We start from the raw sequence: 13,521 nt of genomic DNA, 5'->3' as shown, positions 1-13,521 counted from the left end.
ACCCTGGCAGCATATTCCAAGGCAGGCCTGAGGCGGGGATTTCCCAGAGTTTGTTATAAGACACAACCTGCTCTCCCCGCCAGGTAGGGAAGGGCCAGGAGTCAGGTGAAAAAGCCATGAGTCAGGCCTAGAGAATTTCAGTTTCAACACCCACTCTTCAAGACGCTCTTTAATTATACCTGTTATCTTCAATGAAAAGGTCACCCACTCTATATAGCAAATAATTAATTGCTGGCAGCTTCACATACTGCTCTGCTTCTACTCCCTTGACATTTCTGGTTAATTTTTGTAGGAAAACCGTTTTGTTTTATGGGACGGCAACCACAGTCCATGGTCATTTGGTGAGCTGGCTCCGTTTGATGGATCCTTGGTAAACAACTCTGTAGGATTGAAGGGTGTGGGTGGGCAGCAGGGTCCTCAATTAATTAGTTCAAACTCTGGTGTACATTGTCTCACACATGTCAGAGGTTCACTGAATGAGTGGAAACCAGAATGATCTCTGTGGTCTGAGTAGGAAAGGAGGAAAGAATGTGGGTTTCTAGGGAGAACACTTGTTCACACCATTCCGCCATGACTGCACTCAGGGTCTCCCTGCTCCCAACTTCCTGTCCTCAGTCCTCAGAGTGACTGACCCAGAAGCTCAGGGGGTTCCCTCTTAGGACTTGTCAGCTCTTTTCTGAAGAAGATGCCTTAGTGAAGAGTCACGCTTAGTCCTGCCACGCTTGTGGCTTTCCTTGTGATCATTGTGGACGGAAAAGGGGCCACAGGTTAAACCTGACAAGCTCAGGAGCCTGAAAATAACCACAGAGGATGGCGTGAACATAAAAATTCCTAGCTAGGGTGTGCCATGCGGGAAGTCACATCCAATCTGTGGCTTCCTTGACAAAGGTCAGTCTATCTTTACCTTAAGTGGGCCTGTCTATTGTCTTTTTGCACGGAAGAGAACATCCTTGGAATGTCAGTACTCCCCTTTTTCCTGACCAGAGCAGGAAACTACAGAATCCCACGTTGTTGTTCTTGAACCCGGATTACCATCTCTAGTGCTGTAAAAAGCAAACTCTTAACTATCCTGTACCCACCTGTGAGAAAGAAGTACCTGTCTCTCCAATTTACTTTTATCCAATCCCAGAGATTTCCCTGCTTTGCTTTCTCCCACCCCCTTAATCTACCACCAGTGGATTTCATGTAACCCTCCGCATTTGATTCTACGTATAAAATAAGCTGCAACCCGCCATTTTGCGGAGCATTTTTTCAATCCGTTGAGATTTTGCTTCCCGCAATTGTCGTCAGTTTGGCTCAAATAAACTCTTATCAGCTTTTTCATTTGGATGTTTTTTCGTTGACATCATGATGACAAAAGGGAAAGAGGAAAGTTGCCAAATTTGATCTATAACTCAGCATCACAATTTAGCCCTTTCATTTCCCTTAAGAGTCCAATATGTTGGAGATAATTTTCAGGAGAGATGAGGGGGATGTTGGACTGGTAGAAGGAAGGAGTGTCGAAATGTGTTTTATCATTTCTTCACCTTTTTTTCTACCCTTTTTTCTACATGGGACTCATTTAATCTCTATCACAAGCTCCTCAGTAACCAGCAGCACATCATCTACACCTGTATCCACAACTGACCCAGTTTCCTGGGGCCTGAGGCTTAACAACTCTTGGGGGCTGCACCTAAGAAAATTAAATATTTGTCCTGAATAAGAATAGAAATCAAAATAAATTGGAAAATTTTAAATGCTGACAAACATCACAAAAATTCAGAAAAAATAACATACTGTTTATATGAGCTAAATTGCCTGATATACTTCTGTAATACTGTTTTCCTCACAATTTCTTGGCTACGTACTTTTTGATCGCCTCTTTATATGACAGTAATTTTATTGAAAAACAATAGAAGGAGAACATAGTCATTCCTCTAACATTGTTGATCAACAATTTTTTAAATTTTAGATTAATAGTTGGGAGGCACAAACATGTGGCCCACATGGGGACATATGCGCTATTTATAGCACCTGTACACTAAAAACTACAAGACATTAATGAAAGAAACTGAAGAAGACAGAAATAAATGAAAAGATAGTCCATGCTCATGGATTGGAAGAATGAACATTGTTAAAATATCCATGCAACCCAAAGCAATTTACAGATTCAATGCAATCCCCGTCAAAATTCCAAGAGTATTCTTCACAGAACTAGAACAATCCTAAAATTTACGTCGAACTACAAAAGACCATGAAGAGCCAAAACAATCTTGACAAAGAAAAACAAAGCTGAAGGCATCACATTCCCTGATTGCAAACCGTATTACTCAGCTCTAGTAGTCAAAACAGTATGGCATTGTCATAAAAACAGACACATACTTCAATAGAACAGAATATGGAGCCAAGAAATAAACCCATGCATATATAGTCAATTAATTTATGACAAAAGAGTCAAGAATATACAATGGAGAAAGGATAGTCTCTTCAATAAGTAGTGTTGGGAAAACTGCACAGCCACATCCAAAAGAATGAAACTGGACCACTATTTTATACCATGCACAGTATATAACTCAAAATGGATTAAAGGCTTCAGTGTAAAACGCAATACAATAAAACTCCTAGAAGAAAACATAGTCCGTAGATTCCTTGACATAGGTGTTGGTGGTAATTTTTTAAATCTGACACAAAAAGCAAAAGCAACAAAAGGAAAAATCAACAAGTAGGACTACATTAAACTAACTTTGCACAGCGAAAGAAACCATCAACAAAATGAAAATACAGCCTACTGAATGGGAGAAGATAATTGCAAATGATATATCTAATAAGGGACCAATATTCAAAATATACAAAGAAGCCATGCAACTCAATAGCAAAAAACCAGTTTGATTAAATAAATGATGGGCAGAGATCTAAATAGACATTTTTCCAAAGAAGACATGCAGATGACCAACAGGTACATGAAAAGATGCTCATCATCACTAATCATCAGGGAAATGCAACTCAAAACCACAATGAGCTATCACTTCACATCTGTTAGAATGGCTCTTACCAAAAAGACAAGAAATAACAATCGTTGGCAAAGATGTAGAGAAAAGGGAACCCTTGTGCACTGTTGGTGACAATGTAAATTAGTGCAGCCACTATTGAAAAAAAGGATAGAGATTCCTAGAAAATTAAAAATAGAAAGACCATATGACCCAGCATTTCCACCTCTGGGTATTTATCTGAAGGAAATGAAAATACTAACTCAAAAAGACATATGCACCCCCCTGTTTATTGCAGCATGATCTACAATGGCCAAGGTATGAAAACAACTTAAGTGTACATCAGTGCATGAATGGATAAATAAAATGTGATATATACAGAGTGTGCCAAAAAAATGTGTACACATTTTAAGAAAGGAAAAACTGTATTAATGTATACCGATAACAAAAGATGAATACAAGTCACGTTTGACTTCTGCAGTTACAAAAGGTGCTCAAAGTGGTTACCATCAGTGTTCAGATACTTCTGATTATGGTGAACTACTGCTTGAGCAACGTTGACCAAAGTATTAACATCTCTTAAAATGTGTATACATTTTTTGACATCCCCGGTATATATATCTATATATATACACGTATATATATATACACATATGTATATATAATGGAATACTATTCAGCCATAAAAAAAAAAAATGAAATCTTGCTATTTGCGACAACATGGATGGATCTTGAGGGTATTAAGCTAAGTGCAATAAGTCAGATACAGACAAATACTGATGATGTCACTTATATGTGAAATCTGAAACCAAAGGAAAACCAAACAAAAACAAAAACCCAAGCTCATAGAACGGAAAACAGATTGGTGGTTGCCAGAGGTTGACTATGGGAGGGAGTACGAAAAACAGGTGAAGGGGGTCAAGAGGTACTACTTTCAATTATAAAATAAGTCAAAAGGATGCAATGTACAGCATGATACTGTACTGCATGTTTGAAAGTTGTTAAGAGAGTAGGTTTTAAAAGCTCTCATCAGAAGAAAAATATTTTTATAAATACCTAAGGTGATGGATATTAACTAGATTTATTGTGGTGATCATTTCGGAATGTATACAAATATCAAGTCATTATGTTGTACACCTGAAACTAACATAATATTATATGTCAATTATACCTTAATTAAAAAAAAAAGACTGTAACTCACAGGGAGAAATACATTGCGATCTGGGACGTATATAAGAGTTTTATACAATACTTACCATTACTACGAGCAAATAACTCTGATATAGATAGGATGCTACATGATTATTAGAGTTAAAAGTTTGTAAGAAAATAGAAAAATGATGATTTTATTGTGTTAAAAAGCAAGAAGTTTTAACTGAGCTCTTTCCCATGGCAATTACCTTGAGCACTATGCATGAAAGCCCATTTTTGTGTAGAAATGTTGTTTTCCTACTAGAAAGGAAATCTAATACTCCATTTAAAATCCAAAGAAAACCCAGGTTCTGGCTTCTACAATGCTTCTGACAGACTATATAATCTATTAAACTGGAGTGAGGAAAATATGTTACTTCCACCAGGAATTCTGCTGGGAGAGAGAAATGACATTATTTGTAGCACTTTCCAAGGACCAATTCTATATAAATATCAGGTGTTGTTCTATCTGCCTTTAATAATTAGAAAGAAAAAAATATTATGAAACATTTTCTTTTCAAAGCAGTAAGACTATGAATCCTGAGTAATTGCCACCACAGACATTCAATAGAGCATGGAAGTCAAACTCAAATAGTCAGCCTATTTTCCTGTCTCAAATTCTTTTCCTTGGTTGAAAAAAAATTTTAAGTCTTAAATCTACAGGCTGCCATGGAAGTGAAGGAACCAGACTCTGTTGAGACATCGCCTTTTCTGAAGCCTCAAATGGAAAGTTTTATGAAACGTAAGATAGAATAAAGTTAATGAGAATGTAGGAGGGCGGTCCTGAAGACTCCAATTTTGCCTAGAAGACCTCACAGTTTCTTCCTTTGCAATATAGTCTAGCGGGTTATACATTACTTTGCCAATTGGTTCCAGAAGTTGGTCAACTGTTTTGATATCTCTCTGAGGAGTTATCTTTTGTTGCTCATAGCATAGACACTTTGTAAGACTGCAATTTCTTGGACTTCAATTACCTGTGAAATTTCTTTTGGAAAGGTTAAATTAAGTACCAAGGGCACCATTACCTTGCTTTTTCTACTCAGGTACATTAGGGTTTTATGCCTCAGTGGATATGGAGAGAAATTATGGAAGGTGGAAGAGGGAGATTTTAAACAGACCTGAGGTAAAAAAAAAAGGGGGGGGGGGCTGGGTAGCAATGGGATGTGTATAGTGAGGTGTTTCTTATTCCAGAAAGATGATAGAATGAAACATAGTCACTACCACCAGAGCGCTCTAGCTTTGAAATTCCCCGGCACTCTTGGTAAAGATGATGAGGCTTATAATGAAAATAATAACAGCTCGAGTAAACATTTAGTGATCGCTAAGTAAGTGCTGGACATGGAACCAGCACTATAATGTGTATTCTTTCATTTAATCCTCGCAATAACTCAGTTTTGCTTGGAGGCTTAGTAACTTGCCCCCAAACCAATGCTAACAATTGGCACTGCAAGGATTTGATTTTGAGTGGAGTGGAATCCCCGGTCTCTTGGCCATTCTGCTGTCCTGCCTTCTCGATGCCTGTAAGATGTCCACAGTGGAGTATCTGTGCTTTCTAGAACAGGTCCCATGGGGAATCAGTGCTAACGCACCACTAATGCTGATGGCATCCTCTTTTGTTGACCCCTCTGTTTTTCTCAAGAAATAATGCTCCCTCCAAAATTCTAATGTACTAGATCTAAGGCACTGTGACAACATTTCCTTTTGCTTCTTTCAAATTTGCCAGTTTATAATATTCCCTCAGTGACCATGTGTAGTCATGGTGATTGGTCCAGACTTGGGCATGTCAGCCAGCTGGACCAATAAGTGTCCTCTGAGACCTTTTCAACTGAAGGTAGCAAGAACACTCTTAGTTACGTGAGCCAGTCAGTCATTTTTTTTTTTTTTTTGGGGGGGGTCTTATTTCATGTTGAGTTTCTGAAAAAGTCCTGATCAATATAACCTTGTCGCTAACTATTCTCAATTTTTGTTTTATTGTAGGCCCCAGTACACTTTAGCTATAGGAGAATTTGGTTTTGTCCTAATAAACACCAAGAAGTTCATGAGATAGTAAATGAAAAATGAGAACAAGATGAGGAATGGGTACTGAGAGGGAAACACCCTCATGTTTGAAGACATAGTGTTGGACTGTTGGGGAACATAGTTCCACGGGAAGTTGTAATATTTCTTCCAAATTATTTGTTTAAATATGGTAAGAAATTTGCCCAAGGACGAGGTGCTGGAGAAGATGCCATCTTGTCTAAATGTAGGAGAATCCTGCGGAGTTTCTGGATCTAATCTCTCCTTTTTTGTGCCAAGTTTGAGAACTCATCATACTTTAGGCTTCATAAAATATTTCTCCTGTGGGTGCTTCTGTTTCTGTAAAGTTTCTGGGTATGCATGCCTTGCTAGTGGAACCTTTCTCCACTGTGTACATCTCTGTCCCCAAAGGACATATAAGAAAAAAAAAATATCAGCTTGTTTTTCTATCTAAATGGAGGTTTGTGCTAAACACAAAAATCTAGCTACAAATAAATTATGTTCTGATCTTGAAGGATAAAATAAACACAAAGCAATGCAGAGCTCTGTGTTGCCAGGGCGAAATGGAACATGACGTTCAGAAGTTTCCAATTGAGTTCCCAAATTAGAATAAATCTTGGCAAAATGCATACTCACGTCCCAATAGGAATCTTATCATTTGAACTCGGCACTGGCTCCTCCGCGCCTTACTTATTCCAGTAGCTCCCAGGAGGCCCGAGGGCCTGACTCCATGTGCTCTGGAGCTGCCCCAGGCCTGCTGGTTTTAGCTTTGCCTCACTCACGTCTGTTGGAAAAAGCATCAACACCCTGACCAACGATCTAAGACTTGGACACCCACTTCCAGCCCCATTTCTTTTAGGAAAGCCAGCAGTTGCTGCTGCACACGTGCACTGGGTGGCTGTCACTACTTGGTCTCACAGCTGCGGCCCTCTCAGAGGCACTTGGTGGTAGGTGATGGAGCCAAGCCTTTTGGCTGAGCTCTGGGTTACTACAGCAGTCTCTGGCTCATACATGTTATGAGGTAGTTCATTTCTAGATTAGAAGCTTTCTAGGAGAGGTGGTCTGGTTCAGTGTGGGACTTCCTATCAGGAGGTTTTAAATGAAATACATCCATATGGCTGCTCATTAGTGTCAGGCAAAGGTAAATACTTGCTGAGTTACATTCCAGGGGTCAGGATACCAAACTTCATCACCAAAATGGCCTTGAAGAGCTCCCTTCTTTGTTCCTGGGGTCTCTCAGCACAGGATTTCACCTCATCGCCTTCTGCTCATGGACCACAGTGTAGAGTTTCATCAGCCATGTCCTCTTTGCCCCTTAACATGCTGTGCTCTTTCTAACCTTAAGACTTCGGCTCATGCCAGGTTCCCTCTTGCAATGCTTCCTTCCGCTGCACTCTACAAACGCCGTTCATCCCTCCAGCCCATCTCACATGTTACGTCCTATGGGGGGCATCCCTGCCAACACCGTCAGCCCAATTTTGTTGCTTGCCTTTCTCTTTCATCATGGCCTACGTCACACAATCACTGCCCCACGGATGTTCAGTCTTTTATTTTTCTGCAATTGTGTCCCATAGTTGTACCAGTGCATTTTGAATTCAAGGTACACATTTCAGACTTTCCTTTTTTAATATACGCAAATTGAAAGACAGGTACTTGGAATGTGGTCAAAGTTGAATGTAAATCTAAACAAAGATGAGCAAACTCTTTACACTAAAAGCTACAGAACATTACTGAGATAAATTAAAGAAGTCCTAAATAAACGAAGGTAGAGATCATGCTCATGGATTGTAAGACTCGATAATATAATAACAAGTGTATTTTCAGGAGCATGGGAAAGGTGAAGATTTCACAAACAGCATTCATAATTTTACGATGTACTAAATATAAAATAGATGTTAGATGACATTAAAAATGAGAACGTCTGTTTATCAAAGACACCATTAAAAGAGTGAAAGAGGAAGCCATGGATTAGAAGAAAATATTAGCAAATTATAGGATTTATATTCAATATAAACAAAGGATTTATATTGGACAAAGGATTTATATCCAAAAACCATATCAAGATATCGTACAAATTAATAAAAAAAGACAGGCATCTCAACAGAAAAAAAAGGTGCAAAAAACTGAAAGAGGTAGTTTACAAGAGAGGAAATTGAATGGGCAAAGAACATAAGAAAAGATGTGTAACTTCATTTGTCATCAGAAAACTGCAAATTAAAATCACGAGCTTCAAAAACACAGCCATCAGAATGGCTAAATTAAAAAGGAAATTCAATAGCAAGTGTTGGTGAGGAGTTGGAATATTTGGAACTCTTACACACTGTTATAAAGCAATATTAGTGTGCAGGTGGTACAACCACTTAGCAGGATCTACTAAATCTGAACATAGGAGTTAGCACGTTTACTCCTAGGTATAAATGAGTACATATGCTCATCAAAAGACATGTAGGAAGATATTCACAGCACCACTGTGCATAATGACCCAACGTGGAAGCAACCCAAACGTTCACCAGCTGCAGAGTGAATAAATAAGTGTATATTGATGCAATGAAATGCTTTCAGCAAAGCGAATGAGCAAACTATTGATACATGGCATAATCAGGATAAATTTCAGACATACTATTGAGCAAAAGAAGTCAGACACAAGAGGATATATTGTAGACTTCCATTCCTTTGAAGTTCAGAAAGAGGCAAAGCTAATCATGATAACCAGGAAGGCTTTTAAGATGCAATAGTTCTGTTTCTTCATCTGGGTGGTGGTAACAAGAATTTGTTCTTTTTGTGCAAACTCTTTTCTTCATCTGGGTGGTGTAATAAGAATTTGTTCTTTTTGTTCTTTTTGTGAACTGTATACTTATGGTTAGTGCATTTTTCTGTATGAAGTATGTATGAGGTATTTGCTTAAAAGCAAAAGATTACGTCCTAGGAGGATGAACTCATCAGGGATTTTTACCCACTGTTTCACTTCCGCTCATAAACCCAGGAGTGGAAAAATGAGGAAAATTTGATTAAACAAACGGACCCATAAATCCCCTTTCAAACCTCATCTTGACCTTGGAAAGGATAAAACCCTGGTTTGAGCCACTCAGCTTCTCCTGCTTCAACCAATGGACTCATAAAACCATTTTATGGATGTTGTTCTGCTTTGCTTTCAACAAGGAAAGCATCTTTATTAATAACACTCGCATTCTCAACATCTCTCCACGTAGCTTCCCTCCTGGCTTAGAATCTCCTAAATCTCTCTCATGACTGTAACCTTGCTGAATCTTGCATTATAACTCTGTTTATTCTTTTCTTATCCCACCACCCCGACCTCCCGAGGGCAAAATAGCCCTGTGCTGCTCAGTTCAACACATAGGAGAGAGGCTCAAGGCTGGATTTGTAAAAATATTTAATTTAATTGGATTAATGGCAAAGCTCAGGGTTATAAACTAAGTGGGTGGTTTCAGCTGCACTTGGGTAGGCCTTGGATGGTCCTCACTGTGAGTGGGGTAGAAGGTCACCACGCCCACCGAACCCCAGCCAGGTGCTGAGGCGTCTTTGATAGAGTCTGCAAGAACACAGGCTTGATTTTCCAGGGGTGGTCGTGGGCACGCACATTGGTTTAGGTCATTCCAACCAGAACATTCTTAAGTGTTGGAGGCAAATTACAAAACATAGTCTGTTTTTATGTAAATTCTATCAATTACGCCAAAGTGACGTGAGACAACATTGTATTTGAGATCTCGAACTCCTGAATTTAAAATGTTTCTAGCTTTGCCATTACCACTAACTGTGGAACAAAGGTGGTGAGGATGGGGGAGGGGCACTTAACACCTGTTTGCGTATCTTCCCCCAACACACAGGATTGTTGGGGGATTCATCCATGCATGCATGCATTCAGCTTTCAATTTCAACATTCAACATTTATTCAAAGCATTCTATGTGTCAGCCATCTGTGGGCTCTGGGGACTCACAAAAGGCTCACAGTCCAGTTGGTAAGAAAAATGTTCAGTATTTCTCAACCAATTTTTCATTACTGGCCTCTAAGGAGCCTTCTTTGACATTTTGTTCCTAACCTCCCTCCGTCCCTCCATGAAATTTTAATACCACAGATTACATATATATATGAATTTATGCTTATTTGTGCTTTACAATAGGAAGAGTGAGATTTTTCCAACACCCCTCCTCCAAGAACTACTTCTCGTCCCCTTGGGAGAGGTATTCCGTCTAGTGAAGGAAACAAACGATTACAGGGCAGCATGGGGAGGGCAGTAGAGAAAGAGGTAGAAGCTGCAGGGTCACTCTACCACCCTCGGGTGGGAGGCCAGTTGTGATGGGTGACATCTGGGAAGACTTCAGGGATAAAATAGAGGTGCTGGAGATCACCAAGGACGCATCAGGACGGCCTGGCAGCCAGAGGGAGGGTCGTACCCATGGAAAGGCACAGGGGCTGTGAGGCCATGTGCCCACTCGAGGTGGGTGCAAGTGGAGAGACCCAGGGTCAGGAGGCAGGCAGGGGCAGTGATGGGGGCCTTGAAAGCTGAGCCCGAGAGCAGACCTTATCCCAAGGTCCATGGGGACACAAAAAGTCTTAAAGAGGGAGAATTACTGGACCATCTTCATAAGTTTTCCAGTTCATTCTGGCTTTTGTGTGGATGAGGCAGGGAAATCAGGTCAGAGAACTACAGAATTTGTAGAAGCTGAAGCCAGAAATCGTGAAAACTTGAGTGAGAGCAGTTGCCTGTGAGGATGAGAGAAGGGAGAGAGCTTTTGCAGACAGGATTAAGTGACACCGTTCACGTGACAGCCCCTGACATGCTGCAGGTAACTGATAAAAGGGCTAATTCCTAAAACTCAGCGTTTGGGACCATTTGAGGGGCCTGGCACTGCAGAAGCTTCTCAGAGGCCTCAGAACCAGATTGCGTAAGCCTCTCACTGGCCCAAAGTTTGGTATCTGTTAAGTCAATGTCTCTCTTTGAGGTACACTGGGCAGAGAACACCTAGCCAGGGGCTGCGAGGGGGACAGTGAGGGCTGCTCCTTGGCTGAACCCCGACCGCTGAGCTGAATGAGCCCAGAAATTATGGGTAACGATAGGACCGTACAAAACGTGTGCAGTGTTTTCCGCACTGACTGTCCATGTCCCCTGGTCTCTTGGCTCCAGCCAGCCTGAATCCACTGCCTGCATGGGGGGCGGCACTTGCCGCCCCTTCTGCCTGGGTTTGCTCTCCTCTGGAAATTTCTCAGGAAATTAGACTGCTCAGGGATTACCCCACATGACGCTATTCGCTTCCTACCTGGCAGAGGCTTTGAGGATGATGAAAAAACTAAAAGGAGGCAGCAGCGATATGCTGCTGGGGAAAATGAGGAATGTTCACGTGGAAATGGCCTTTCTGTTAAGGCAGGAGCAGGAGTCCATGGCCTTTCGGCCATAGAAAGGCTGTTTGCTGCTCCTGGAGGCCAGGGAAAGACCGGGAAGTGGGTCGGGCAGGGTGCTGCACTGCTGCTGCCGCTTCTTCTCTCTTCTGGCAGCAGCCGCCATGCAGAAGAGAGCCGCCTGACCAGGCCTTCGCGTGTACAGGGAGCTGTCTGTGCTCAGCCTGGGACCCTGTGATACAAGCTAACATCCATTCCCTCTGGCTGTATGCAGAGCACACATGCTGTGTGTGATAAGATGGATTTGAAGTAAGACGAATGCTCGCTTGCCTGTTCTGAATCAGACCCATGTACTGGGGACCACCTCCTCTGTGCTCATCATAGAACACCCCTTTCTGACAGAACATTCCTTCCAAGGCCGCCTGAAGCCCGCCACAGTGACAGCAGGAATCACGGACCGCCAGTCTCCCTCCCAGCCATCCCTGCTAATGTCCCCTCTCTTTGGCGTCCCCAGTCTCGGCCTCACTGGGCCTCCCGCATCGGCTGTCTGCTCAGCCTACCCCCAGTTGGACTGACGACTGAGTCTCAGACTGTTTGCCTTGGCTCGGACATAAGGCCTTTAGAACACTGCTTTTTGAAACTGCCCTTCGTGGGTTTGCCATGAAACTTGGGCAAAGGGCCTTGGCCCTATGCCTACCCAGGGTGTAGGATTTGGATTCAGCTGGGCTCACAGAGCTTCCCAGATTCCACTTATTTGTCAGGAGAAGGTGGAAACAACAGTGCTGAGAGGGAACCAGGGCTGAGGACGATTAAGGAGCTGGCTAGGGAGCCCTCAAGTGTCCCAACGAGGCCAGAACTTCTGACTTGGCTCATGTTCCATTCCAGGCAGGGGCTACCCAACCATTCGAAGGACATGTCCTCCGAGTGCTGACTCACGCGTTTTGGTATCAATGGAGGTCATTCAGTGGCTTACCACAGTCCCTGACATCGCCCCCATTTAAAAATTACCTGGATTAGGAGCGTAGGGGTATGTTAAGTAAACACCAGGGGAATGAAAAGCTGGGAGCGAGGACCAGCATACTGTGACAAACTCGGGATTCACAGCAACTTCAAGGGGCTGAGCAATGATGGAAAGTTCTGAGAGGAACGAGACATGTGAATGAGACTTGTGAATGGTTTTCCTATGAACTATGTAGTGTGAGAGAGAAGAGGAGGGATGCACCATCATGCACTGGAAGTGTTCAGGAGTTTAGTTGACAGTAAGATCAAGGGAATATAAAACACAAGATCCAGTGTCTCAAATTTCACTTACCCGAAACTAAGCGTGTCAGATTTTACCTCCCTCGATGGTCCCAATTTCTGTTGATCTGGTATGTTAGGGTTCCAAAATTATCTATTATACGGTTTTAATGATCTGTGATGTGATGGCAATCTGTAGCCAGTTATTTAATATGCATATATTTGATGCGTTAGCCCATAATATATTTTCGTAAATCACTTGATCATCCATTTTTTAGATCAATATCTATTGAGCACATAATAAGTACTACACACCTTGCTAGGTGCTGGGAATACAGTAATAATGAGATAGGCATCGTCCCTGCCTTCTAGAGCTTGTTCTATTAGGGGAGACACACATTAAACTAGTAAATGCACATAAAATTATTCAAAATTATAATCCTCATTAGCTTTATGAAAGTACAAGGTTCTAGACAGCATATCGTGGGGAGACAGGCCTGGCTTTGGGAAGTGAGAAAGTGAATTCTGAGCTCACGTAGGGATATATAGCTATTCTGCCCCATATGGTAGCCGCTAGACACGTGTGGCTGTTTAAAGTTAAATGCATTAAAATCAAATGAAATTAGAAGTTTAGTTCCTTAGTTGCCACTTTTCAGTGCTCAGTAGCCTTTGTCAGCAAGAGGCTGCCATGTTTTACAACAAATATAGAATGTTTTCATCATGGCAGAAAGTTCTACTGAGTGGCGCTGTTAT

This window comes from Rhinolophus sinicus, chromosome 16, assembly GCF_057876585.1.
Source record: "Rhinolophus sinicus isolate RSI-liver-muscle chromosome 16, RSI-T2T, whole genome shotgun sequence".
Taxonomy (NCBI): Eukaryota; Metazoa; Chordata; class Mammalia; order Chiroptera; family Rhinolophidae; genus Rhinolophus; species Rhinolophus sinicus.
The sequence above is the reverse complement of the archived record's forward strand: the minus strand, read 5'-3'. Positions refer to the sequence as shown.